The sequence below is a fragment of the Passer domesticus genome, chromosome 1 (genome assembly GCF_036417665.1).
Source record: "Passer domesticus isolate bPasDom1 chromosome 1, bPasDom1.hap1, whole genome shotgun sequence".
Classification (NCBI taxonomy): Eukaryota; Metazoa; Chordata; class Aves; order Passeriformes; family Passeridae; genus Passer; species Passer domesticus.
In genome coordinates, this window is record NC_087474.1 from 75,144,059 (window position 1) to 75,156,744 (window position 12,686).

At 37.3% G+C, this 12,686-nt stretch overlaps 1 long non-coding RNA gene across 10 annotated transcripts in view; it reads right to left on the reverse strand.

Moving 5' to 3' along the window:
• LOC135303331 (uncharacterized) overlaps positions 1-12,686 on the reverse strand; it is a 127,966-nt gene that overhangs the window by 75,713 nt on the left and 39,567 nt on the right. For 9 of the 10 annotated variants that reach the window (XR_010364801.1, XR_010364800.1, XR_010364808.1 and 6 more), the window contains exon 3: positions 4,192-4,270. The exons of the other annotated variant lie outside the window; for it this stretch is intronic. This is a non-coding gene — a long non-coding RNA (uncharacterized LOC135303331). The remainder of the gene's footprint in view (positions 1-4,191; positions 4,271-12,686) is intronic. 10 annotated transcript variants of the gene reach the window in all.

The following is a 12,686-nucleotide window of genomic DNA, read 5'->3' on the forward strand; positions in this document are numbered from 1 at the left end:
AACCCTTCCCTTGGGTTTTCACCTGCCTTCACAGGTGAGCAATCTATGGCAGCTGGAGGTTGGTATAGTCCAGTAGCATAAGTCACCACAGATGATGGTGTAGCTTCAAAGTAGTTAAAAGCAGTTTACACCTCATAATTCATCAGAACCAGATGAGTGGTTCCAGAGCCAACAGAAAAATGCCAACAGCTTTACTGAAGTGGAAGATCTGTCCTCAAAAGTGCAAGATATAGTATGTGAAAAGGCCAAATTAATAGAGTATTTAAGACCAAACAAAATTTGAGAAAGTTCTTGTTTAGGAGAAGGGTTCTGTGCACAGTTGTGAGACAGAAGTCTTCCATATTCTTCATGGAGAAGCAGAGTGTGGGTAATGATAACAAAGGGGTCTCCCATACTGCATTGTTGAAATGCCTCTTCCTGAACTGCACGGACAACAGTGTGGCCTCTGGAAAATTCAGACCCTGTCCTCCCTTGCTATAAGTCCTGACTCCTGCCCAGTCACATCTATAGAACAAGCAGCCCTTTGGAAAGTAAGTGTGACTCCTTTCTTGCTGACTTATTTCTGTGGTTTGTGAGGGATCAAGTCAATTACAACCAGCAGAAACCTCCATCGTATATTCTCTGTCACTGTCTGGAGGAGCTTTCAGGCCATCAAGAACACTGACCACCTGTTGTGGTGCACCAGTTTAGTTGTTCTCTTGCACTGGGTGATTGGGAATTTGCACAGAATAATTTTGTATTGCACTGAATAGCTTATATCATGTGATTTGTTAGCTCTTTTCCCTATCACATGGTCTTTCCCTCACCTGTCCCGGTACCCCCTGGTGGTCTCTCCCCTGGGTTATCCCTCCCCTCACCACTCCTCACTGGTGTCCCACTGGCTGTGGACCTCTCCCTCTGTCCCCATCCTGGGGTATAAAAGCTCCCTGCCACCAGGGAGCACCCTCTTTTCTCCCATGGGTTTGTCCATCTGATGTGTGTCTTTGAATAAAGGACAACGTTTCCCACGTGGAGGAGAGCGGTTCTCTAATCTTTTACCTTCATCTATGAAGTATCGTGTGGGCAAGGGTCTATAGCTAGCCAGAGTGGACCCCAACAGCCCAGGAAACACGATTCTTCAACCATCCTGCAGAGGCACACCATGTTGCCACTCACAACTATATACAGCCTCTGTGCTTGACTCCAGATCAATTAGACAACACAAAGCCTATCACAGTGAAGACTTCCCTCCTGTAAAATATCTATTAGGCACTAATTTTGTGGCAATAGCTCTTTTGCAGTGACCAAAAATTATAATGAAGCTAAAGCTCTGATGAAAATTGATCTCTAAAGATGAATCCCTGAATTTCAGATTATGGCTTTTTTATGCAAGATTTCTTCCTGAATTGCCAGTTATTTAGATAATAAGGGTAGTGTGAGAAGGGAGAAACACATTATGAATGCGATGTAAATCATGCATAATTTTCATAGATTTTTCAGTAGGCCTTTATACTGAAGAAATATCTCTCTTCTAGTCATTATTAGAATCAACTCAGCTCTAGTCATTATTAGAATCAGTTTACACATTTGCTACCAGCCAAACCACCCTAATTCCACAATCAGGTAGTGATTAAGTATTATGATGAAATCCTGTACTTTAGATCTTTATTTTCATCACTGCTACACAGACAAGAACACACAGGCAAGGAAGCTGCAGCCCCACTCTTTAATAGCTGTTGCATAGAAGGACAAATTTCCAGAACTGGAAACATAGAAGAGCAAAGTGGTATTTGCGTGAGAAAGACTTTCACAAAGGAAAGATCAATCCCCTCTCCACTGACTGAAGAGAAAATTAATTACTGCTGTTGGCAGAGGATAAATGATTCCAATTTACAGAGTTGTGTAATTATAGCAGCTGCAGAGTTGAAGACTGGATGCTAACTTTGAACCTCCACCCCAACATGACATTTCTACTTGCATTTAGTTCTGCCACTTGTGAGCATGTTGAAAGTTCTCTCACTGTGTCTTCATAATTATATGTTGGTTCAAAAATAATCATTGGCTCTATTGCATAGACGAAACCTTATCATCTGGTTAGCAAAAGGTATGTTGTATCGTCTTTGAAGTGCTGAAATCCCCACAGTGGAAAATTTATTAGGGGAAAGTGGTGTTATGGCAACACAATTAATTCTGCCACAACATGCAGAATTAACTACACTGTTAAGAAGTAAGGATTCAAAGAGGAGTTCAAAGGAAGAAAAATACTGTATGTCAAATCATAAAGTATAACCTTTGCATAAGGTCTAACAACATATTGTAAAGAGGCATCTCAGTGATACATCTAGTAAAAAAAAAAAAAAGGAAAAGAAGTGGTTAAGGAGATGGGGGAACATCTTTAGTGTTTTACTTGTTTTTCTCATGGGAGGTTGTCAGTTATGCTTGTATAGAGAATTCAGTTCTCTTTTTGAAGCCAAGAGGAAAGTTTTTAATCTCATCTTTAATCCTTTAAAATATGTAAGAGATTTAGACGTGTACAGGGTAAATTTGGCAGAAGATCCTAGCTATGGAAGTAAGGTAATTTCTTTCAACTACTGATTGCCAAGGGAGTTCAAAGCCTGCCACCTAAACTATCTATCAATTCCAGATACAAGCTGCAATCTACTGATTTTTTACATTTCTTTATATTGATCAAAAATATTTAGAAAAGTCACCAGCTACGAGTGAGTGAAACGATGTGATTATTACAGACAGGGATGAGGGCTCTCTAGTGCTGTTGCTTTTTTTCAGAACAAATGAAGAATGAAAGACATTTTCTCAAGCAATAAGCACAATAGTATCTTGTGACTGTAGTTATTTTATGCACCAACAAGAAAGGAGCTAGTCCACAAGAATAATTTCAGAACGTGTTAGAAAACTGGTAACTGACACAAACACTTTGCTTTTAATACAAGGAGACTTTTGACTTTAACAGACAGTTTTGTACCATCTAAAGGTCACATAAGCCTCATGTGCATGGCAACCTGATTACATTCCATTACTGGAATCTAGGTGTAGAAGCCACAGTACGACTTTTTCCCCTTAAGTACCTGTACATCCATGCATACACTGACTGAAAACCCCTGCCATACACAACTAGGCTATTGCAGTTGAACTGAGGTCAAATCCCACAGTATCCTCTAAGACTGTGTTCCTGTTCTATTGAGCACTTCTTAATGACAGTAAAAAACATTTGAGGTTTTTATGGGTTTTGGTTATAGCAAAGCGGGAAACTAAAGACACTTATGTGGAAAATTGGCACAAAGTAACAACATACCTTGACTAATATTACACAGGAACGATTGGAAAAACTGAACATTGAGCCAAACGGCTGAAACCTCCCTCTTCTGGTCATGGTCAGCCTTTGGTTTTAATTACCTGGGAACAAATCTACCAGTAAAGGGAACTAACAGATTTGCACCTCTCTATTTAAACCGCTCTTATTTATTAGGCAAATTTGCAGTTTTCTGTGCCATTGTATTAACAAACCTAGAAGACAGCTGAGGCCTCTTTTAAAAAGTACTGATTCAAAATGACTGGAGATCTCAGGTTTTGGCCCTATGCAACTACAGTACGACAGATGAAGCAATTATATAATCAGATAGGCTTGGCTGTGTCTACTCTTTGATCAATTCAACATGTGCCAAATCCATGTCATATGAATGAAAAATCTAATCCAGAACAAAATGACTATGTCATAGGAACAAAAAACTAATCGGAGAGGGCTCACATCTGTTCCCAGTCACATCAGACCCAGGACAAGCTGAAATCCCATTGAACTTCATGCATTTTATACCAGTACTAATAAGATTAGGATTTAACTTCCTCTTCCCTCTCTTAAATAATGTACAGAGTCAGCATAATTAAAAATCAATATGGAACAAAATAAACTGCTGCAGTACTCAATGCAGATCTAATAATTTTTAAAATACCATAAAAGATTTGTTTCTTTGGAATCTAATTTGTATAAGGTCCCATTGTACAGATGAAACACTTTATTAATATACCTCACTTACTGCAAAAGTTTTTTAAAACATCACCAGCAAGATCGTGAACACCAGTTGCGCGTATAAGATATACTTAATGAAACACTCTGGAAATCTTGAGCAAGCATTTGGTATATTTGTACAAGTTATACACTTAAATTATATGTTAAAATTTTCTAACTGTACTAACCTGTGACATAGGAATGCGTATAATTGGAAAACTCCCAGAGAATTCAGTAAAGGTGTTGCCTGAACAACATATTCAGAACCTGGCAGAGATATGGAGAAGTTAGTGTTACCAGAGTTCTGTCAGGAGCCAGTCCAAATCTGTGCAAAGTCAATTCAGACAACTCTGTAACACCCCTCTTAAAAACATTTTTATCCTTGAGCAAACATAATGACAGAGAGAATTTTAATAAAAGATTTTTACTTAGTCTATGATTTTTCCTCAAGCTTTCATTCATATAATTGGCAACCTTCTGTAGCTGGATTTTGCTTACCTTCCTAATACTATGATTGTTGCCATGGTAATTATAGCCATCTCACAAACAGAAATGTATGCCTTTGTGGAAAAAAACAATAATCTAACTTAGGAAAGCACAAATATCCCAAACTGAAAATTGACAAAAAATAAAGAAGATTGCTGTGAAAACTTTTTTAATGTTGAATTTGGAATCAGAAAGAAGATTGAGTATATTTGCAATTTTTAAGCTGTTGAAATGTCCTTGTGCACACATTGGGTGCATGGAGGTTTCTGATGCTTAGTACCTCTTCCTGTATTTAGTCAGAAAATAAAAATAGATCTACACTAAGTAATAGATCTAGACTAATAAATCTATATTAACTGGGCAGATTTAAGAATTTAAATATGGATAGAAACCAGAGTCAAGAGTGCTGTTCCTTTGAAATAGACATTAGGTGTAAGACATTAGGGAGACAGTCATAGCACCCTTGCTAGAAGTTTATCCTCCCATGTTTCCTGTATACATGAAAGACAGGAGATTCCTTCAGAAGGCACTTTCTAGAGACTCAAGAGAATTCTTACAGCACTTGAACTAGAGTCCTGTTCTGACCTTCTGGAAGAGATAAGGGCTTTTTAGTTATTTTCATTATTTTTTTTGTTTGCTGGTTTTGCATGTGCTATCTATGAATGCTGCTAGAATCTGTTGTGGCTATGTCTGCAATGACAAAAAGAGCAATTTTGAATGCATTTTTCTTTTCAATAATCTATAATAATGTGAAGGTCATCTGTGTGATCTCGTAAACCCCACTTGATGCAATTATTTCATTTATGTTATTCTTCATACATTTATTCTCTCTGATTTTCCATTTCTACGACAATTCCTTGTAAATTCAATTATTAGTTCTCTGCACATAGTTTTCTGAATCTTTACACTACTGCTAATGAAATCTAGACAGAAAGTTCAGAACCACATGATTTCAGACAGATAAAAGATTCTATATTTTTTTTTCAATAACATGTCACTCATGTTGCTTTCCTGCAGGAATGCTTTTCAGTTAAAAAAAAATCATAAAAACAGAATATGCACCAGAGAATTAAGACTACTGAGAGGATCTATAGCTGCCAAGTTCAACAAGTGCTAAAATACACAACATCCAGACAAAGACTACTGTTGATTTTGTTCTCTGAAACCATCACTCTTCAGAAAGATCACAGATGTGTGAATTTCCCTAACTTTCCTGCAGGTCCTTGTAATTCAAAAGATTAGGCTTCTAAATTCCTTTGTCCTTCATCAGAAATGAGAACTAGATATGGTTAACATATAATAAGGATGCTTCATCTTTGTGAAACTGGAAAACATCATTCCTCATGTCCCTCCACATTATCCTGAAATATGACCTCAATGCAATTGATTTCATTGAGAGAAATCTATTCCTCCCTCCTTTCTTTTCTTTGCCTTCTTTTTTTTTTTATTCCCAGACCAGGAAGGAGGCAGGGGGAGGCAGGGGGTGGGAAGCTGGGGAAAAAAAAAAAAATCAAGGAACGAAAACAAGTTGAAAATCAGAAAGATGCATATTATGAGCACAAAAGTTACCCTATAACAAACCTCAAATAGCGAACAACCCCATAAACAAAGCTTTCTGGTTCATTTAATTGCTTTTATTGTTGTAATTTTCTCAGTTACGCTAATTCAACTGACCAACATCTCATTCACATAAGTATTTCTAGAAAGCTTAAGAAGAGCAAAGGCTTGTCCAAATTATTATAATTATTGACACTATTATTTTTGCTGTTGCTTTGCTGTTGTTAATTTTATAATTATATTATTTAATAACAACAATAATAATACACACTGGAGGAGATTAACAATTTCTAAAAGCTTGCAATGATTAAAAAATGGTCTTTCGTATAACTTTCTATCATCTACTTCAAAAAACAAAACAGACTGTAACTGATGAACCAGCTCCTGAGAAAAATCACAAAAACCAAATGACAAATTCCATTTGTCAAGCAATCAATATGGTTAAGGTTTGATGACACAAATAATTACCGAAATAAATTAAAGACTTCACATGAACATCAATCTTAGAATAATCTTACATTGACTTTCAAAATTATCTAGCCTCTCTGGCATGGAGCTAAAGGATAAGATGCTGAAAAACAGACAGAAAAACAGGGGTGCCAGCCAGGGAAGGGAAAAAGCCTTTTTGATTTGACTATAAAAGGTGTTTAATGTATATTTTAAAAAGATCTTTGGTAGAGTGGAAATGGGTGAAATACTGTTAAAACAATGGAAATCACTGCAAAATTGGTAGAGTTGAAACAGCATTCATGAACCACTGAGTGAAAGAGTAAGAAAATAAGGCAGCAATCTGAGATATTATCAGGTATCAGACACTCAAACAAATTTATGATCTATAATGCAAATCATTATTACCATATAAACATATCCATTTTTCTTTCAGTGGAAAAAGTTAGGTACTTAGAGCATGAGGACATTACTCTGCTACCATAAGAAAGTATTCTCTACATACAAACACACAAAGGCTTTATCTGTCCTTAAAATATGTAATGCAACAGCTAGAATGGGAACCACTCTTTCACTCTTCTTTCGCTTACTGCAGCAGACTAAAGTCTAATATCTGAAAGTAAACATGAAACCAAATAGAATTTCAGAATTATGAACATTTAATACAGCTGGTGTGATTTTTTTTTTTTTGGCAGCAATCGGTATTTTATAGTGATCTGTTTTGGTTCATTCATAGCGCTCTTCTATGTTTCTTTGCTAAGCTTCTATAGTTACCTGAAATTTTTTACTACATGCTTGCTTTCTTTGGCCAAATAATATAAGTGACAATTCTTTTAAAAGCAACACGTATAAAAGCACAAAACAGGTAATGACTTTCTTATATTCCACTGCAGCTTCTCCTAAAAAGTCCACCGATTTTTTCTTTTCCATTAACTGAAATGAAACTGTTCAATTCAATAGTTTTTACACATGATGCATAGGCAAGTTCTAAGGTAACCATGACAAGAGCTTAGCATCCATAATAAATTAATTACAAAAGGTTTTGGATATTCACTTGGAAATGTTTAGAGATCTGAAAATCTAGGAACTTCAAAAGCAACTGTGCAGCAATATCAATATTACTTAAAGCAGATGAAAGTCTCCTCTTTGAGGACTACATAATGTTGCACAGATGACAATGACATCAGAGTCTGATGCAAATTTCACTTCATTATCGACCTGATTTCTGCCTTAAATCATATAAGAACCATGCCAACGTTCACTTCAGTAGTTCCCAAGTTTCACAGAATTCCTGCAAGAAAGACATGCAAAGGAAAGCTCCTTTCTTGTATCAGACATTTGTTTGCAAGAAGTGTTTTCTTAAGAAGTTGCTCTTTACTTGGAAACATCTTAATTTTACCACAGGTATTTTCAATCCTGAAAGCAAAACATAACACTGTGTTTCAAGTTAGATTTATTGCAAACCAAAACATTTTGGTTTAGTTAGTTACCATTATGCACCTGCAGAAGCCCACAGTTTAACACACAGGCTGCTGCCTCAGTGGGGACTGTACTTCCCATCAGAGTGGTCTATCACACAAGTGGTCTATCTTTGGTCACACAACATGAGCCATTGTGGGAAACCCAACAGCACTGATGGGCAAAAGCAAATACAGAACACAGCAGCCACATGACAGCTCTCATGCAGCAGTAGAGCATTTTGGGCAGGTGCCATGCACCACCAAAGCAAAATGTGCACCTTTCCACTTCCACGTATTCTGGAAATTTTGCACCACTTCTAAACAAAATATAATGTCCCACAGGACTGGTGTTCCACTGTTTAACTCCACATGGGGCTAAAAAAGTGGTTTTTATATATTTTATCCCCAAAAAAGTGCTTTGTATAGATTTTTGCAAGTGAAAAAAAAAATTCAGCTTCCAGTTAATTTGTGATTTATGGTTGTGCTTTCTTCACGATTGTGCTGAGACAAAGCTTCAGTGACCTGCCATCAGTCCAATTTCCTGAAGCTTGAGTGAAGTTGGATAGTCTGATATAGGTTGTGACTTAGCTTACTTTTTTTATATTCATTGCTTTCTATTTATGTTTAGGACTCTCTATTTTTTTTTTTTTTTTTTTGTGTGTGTGTGTGTTTTAAAGACTCGGGAATTCTTTCCTCTACCAAAAATGATGCAACTGATAAACTGATATTTAATTTTCTTTACAGTTTTTTAGTCTTCAGAAGCGCACTAGGCATTTCATAAGAGGTATGAAGGGCATCACTGAGCTTCTGAAGGTGAACTGCAGTTTGTAGGCCATTATACATTTTATGACAATAATTAAAGAGAGATACAAATTTCAGATTAGATATCATTTTATATCTTAATATGATTACAAATAAAATTGTCTGCTCCTCCTCAAGATATTTAATATCAACATAATATAACACATTTTTTCATTCACTTTGATTTTTCTCATTACAAAAAATTAAAACAAGCCAGCCTTATACCTCACAAGGTTTCAAGGAGCAGAACAATAATAAGAAACTCATGTTAAGGTAATTAAGAATTAAACTGAAGAGAACTTTCACACTCAGTAAGGAATGGTTAGTACTTAAGATATACTGATAATGAGGGTGTATCTGGATTCTTTTTCCATTGCGTTTCAAAGCACGGGTACCTCTGTCCACCTGGCTCTCCTGGCATGGGTACCCTTAAGACAGGAACCTACCACTCCTCTTGGTGAAGTAGAACGTGGTAGGGCTGTCATCCAGTTTTGATTAGCAGTGTTGTGATTAGTGGAATCCTTTGAGAAATGGAAAAGTCTTTTCCAAAAGCACCTTCAAGAACTTAATGGAGTTCAAACCCCCATCTCCAGAGATCACTGTCCACACCAACATACATCCTGTTCTGGAATTAGGAATTTTCTCACTATTTCCCTTTGAGGCTATGAAACTGAAGTGGTAGAAACCCAGATTCATTGGATCGGAGAGAGTAACTGGCTAGAGAACCTGAGAGGATCTGAATTCTAGGAATTTTCTCAAGCACAGTTCAATGCGAAGTGCCACTGCATCCAGCCAGCTTGTAATATGGCTACTGGAATTTTTCTTCCAGGGACTTCCATGAAGGAAGGATCAGTTTCTGCATCCCAAATGAACTTTTAAGGAATACACACTAACAACATCAAAACATCCCTTGTTCTCAATTGTGGAAGGTAACTCTTAGTGCACTTAGGGCTCCAGAAGAGTCGTGGGGAAGTACCTCATGAAGCTGACACCTGCAGCCCTAACCAACAGCTGAACAGGGACTTTCTGGGACACAGTTTGTGGTTTCAGATGTCTGTGCCTTATTCATGCTCCAAAGCTCAATTACTGTGTCTAGACTAAAGTGTGCTTGTGGTCACTCTTGGGGAATACTTAGGTACAAGAGTGGGCAATAGCACAGCCCAGAGCTTAATTATTCACAATGCATTAGTGAATGTTATATCCCAAAGGGATTTAGGATAACACTCCTCTCACCAAATCCTGTAACGAAACTCTCCATTGTAGTGTGAGCAGAAGCAGGTACAGATTGTCTGTTATTGTCTTTAAGAGCTGCCATTGAGCTGTAATTTGTGTGAAAAGGACATTGCTCAAGAAATATAAATATATGAGAAATCCATCTAAACATTTCCAGCCTTGACATTATTACTTTGTAGCACCAAACCCATCCTTGAAATAATCTATTTTCATGCCCTTCTATAGCTTTTCACCAATCCTTTATCCACCGCTGCACAACAAACGGCCTTAAACTTTAATGGCCTGCATGACTTTTATTTCCTCCCTGTTCATTACATTTCGTCTCCAAAGTTGCCACATATTTTATATTTTTAACACAAAGACACTTGGAGTTGTGTTTGTGCCTGGAAGATTGGAAAATATCTAGCTTTAGGCTATATTATATGCATATGAGGACCTAATACTATTTAAATAACAGTTAAAACCACAACCTTCAAATGCAAAGCCAGCTATTAAAATATTGCTGGAGGCAAAGTGGCAAGGTTTTATACTAGTTTTATGCAAGATACGGGAACAGGAGAGAAGGTTGTGTCATTTGAATGACTACACTGCATTCCTCTCTATTTTCTAATTATCACAGATTTAATCAACTTGTTCTGTTTCTATATTTTGTAATAACCTTTCCTCTTCCCCTGTTATTCAGGGGAGGAGAAGGAGAGGAATTTATATAACATAGTAAGTTTAAAAAATATGAGCTACATGGAAGACAGAACAGCAACTAAGATACTGTGATTAATTTCATAGACTTCCAGTAGGAAGTATTTAGTTTATCGGCACATAGTAAATGAATATTAAAATATGCATACCCCAAGGCTACGAGTGAAAGTAGATAACAGCTGTTGGTCTAAAATGTGGTTCCATAATGCAGAGATTGGAATAAGCTTGTAATTATGAATTAAAGCTAGAACAGTAAAAAAAAAAATTACAAACACATTATGAAAATATTCTTTAGCTCATACCATTTAAAATTAGTTCTCTTCATTTACAAAACAGAGCAGAAGGGAATGGATTTCTCTTATCAGATTCAGAAAAAAATATTTGAGAAAAATCAGTAATGACCACCTGCTATTTTTTAGCTTGTGTTAAAAAAAAAAGTAACTCAGTTTTAGATCAACAGAATTTCATAACAGACAGTAAAAGAAAATACCACTACTTACTATTTTAATAAAAAAAATCTAGCTTTGTATAACAAGTATGCTACTACCCCTAAACAAGACATCACAGACCTGGAAAAGGTAGGAAAAATTCAGAGCCACATAATCTGCTTCTCTTCATTAAGTATACTCTTGGCCAGTCTGTTACTCCTTTTATTCAGTGTATTGTCATTATGCAAGAAAAGTACATGTCAATCTAAAGGACAAAATTGTGTCTGGCATTAAAAAAAACAGCTTATAAACTTTGTTTTTACCTCATGTACATATTATTGAAAATGTTTTCAGCTTATGCCTCTAAATTTTCAAATCACTTATCCTACAAGAAATCATTAAAAGTGATTAAAGTGGTGTTTCATAGAAGAAAATAAAGAGGACAACATTTTATAAACAAAGTCTAAGTGAAACCCATCTAAAAAGATTCCTTTTTAATTCCACCAGGCAGTAGTTCTACAAAAACACACACAAAATCACTCCCTGGACAGATTTGTTAGTTGGATTTCACTAGCAGAAATAAGCCCTCGACTGTCACAGACAAAAGACAAAGCATAATTTGAAAGCTTATCCAAAACAAGGAGGTGAAAGAGGGGAAAATACATAAAATTTAGTTCCAGTGCACAAATCATAAGGCACATCTCCTTGCATATTTGATAAAAAATGCTTAGCTTTCCCAGGATATAATTCCAACTAGCCTCATTGCTCTGAATCACCTGAGTGCTTTTCTTTCTCTGTTGCCTAAACCTGACACAGGCATACATTTAACTTGCTCATCAGTGACTTGGATGAGGGGGCAGATGCCTCCTCAGAAACTTCCCTGAGGACACAAAATGGAGGAGTGGCTCATACCTCAGAGGATTGTGCTACCCTTCAGAGGGACCTCAGCAGGTTGGAGAGATGGGAAAAGAAGAACCTTCTGAAATTCAGCAAAAGCAAATGAAGCGTCCTACACCTGGGGAGGAACAACCCCATACATCAGGCTGAAAGCTGAGCTGCTGGAAACCAGCTCTGCAGAGAAGGACCTCGGGGTCCTGGTGGACAGCAAGTTGTCCACGAGCCAGCAGGGTATCCTTGTGACCAAGAGGGCCAATGGAATCCTGGAGTACATTTGGAAAAGCATTGCCAGGAGGTCAAGGGAGGTGATCTGCCCCTCTACTCAGCCCTGGTGAGGTCATTCCTGGACTGCTGTGCACGACTCCAGTCTATACAGTGCAAGGAGAGACATGGAGCTCTTGGTCCAGCAGAGAGCTACTAAGTTGGTCAGGAGTCTGGAGAACCTCTCTTACAATGAAAGGTTGAGGGATCTGGTCCTGTTCAGTCTCAAAAGGCAACTGAGAATACACCAAATCAATGTCTCTCAATATCTGAAGGGAGAGTGCCAAGAGAACAGATCCAGGCTCTTCTCAGTGGTGCCAAGCAATAGGACAAGGGGCAGTTGCCAGCAGCTGATACACAGCAAGTTCCACCTGAGCAGAAGAAAGAACTTCTTTACTGTGTGGGTAACTCACACTG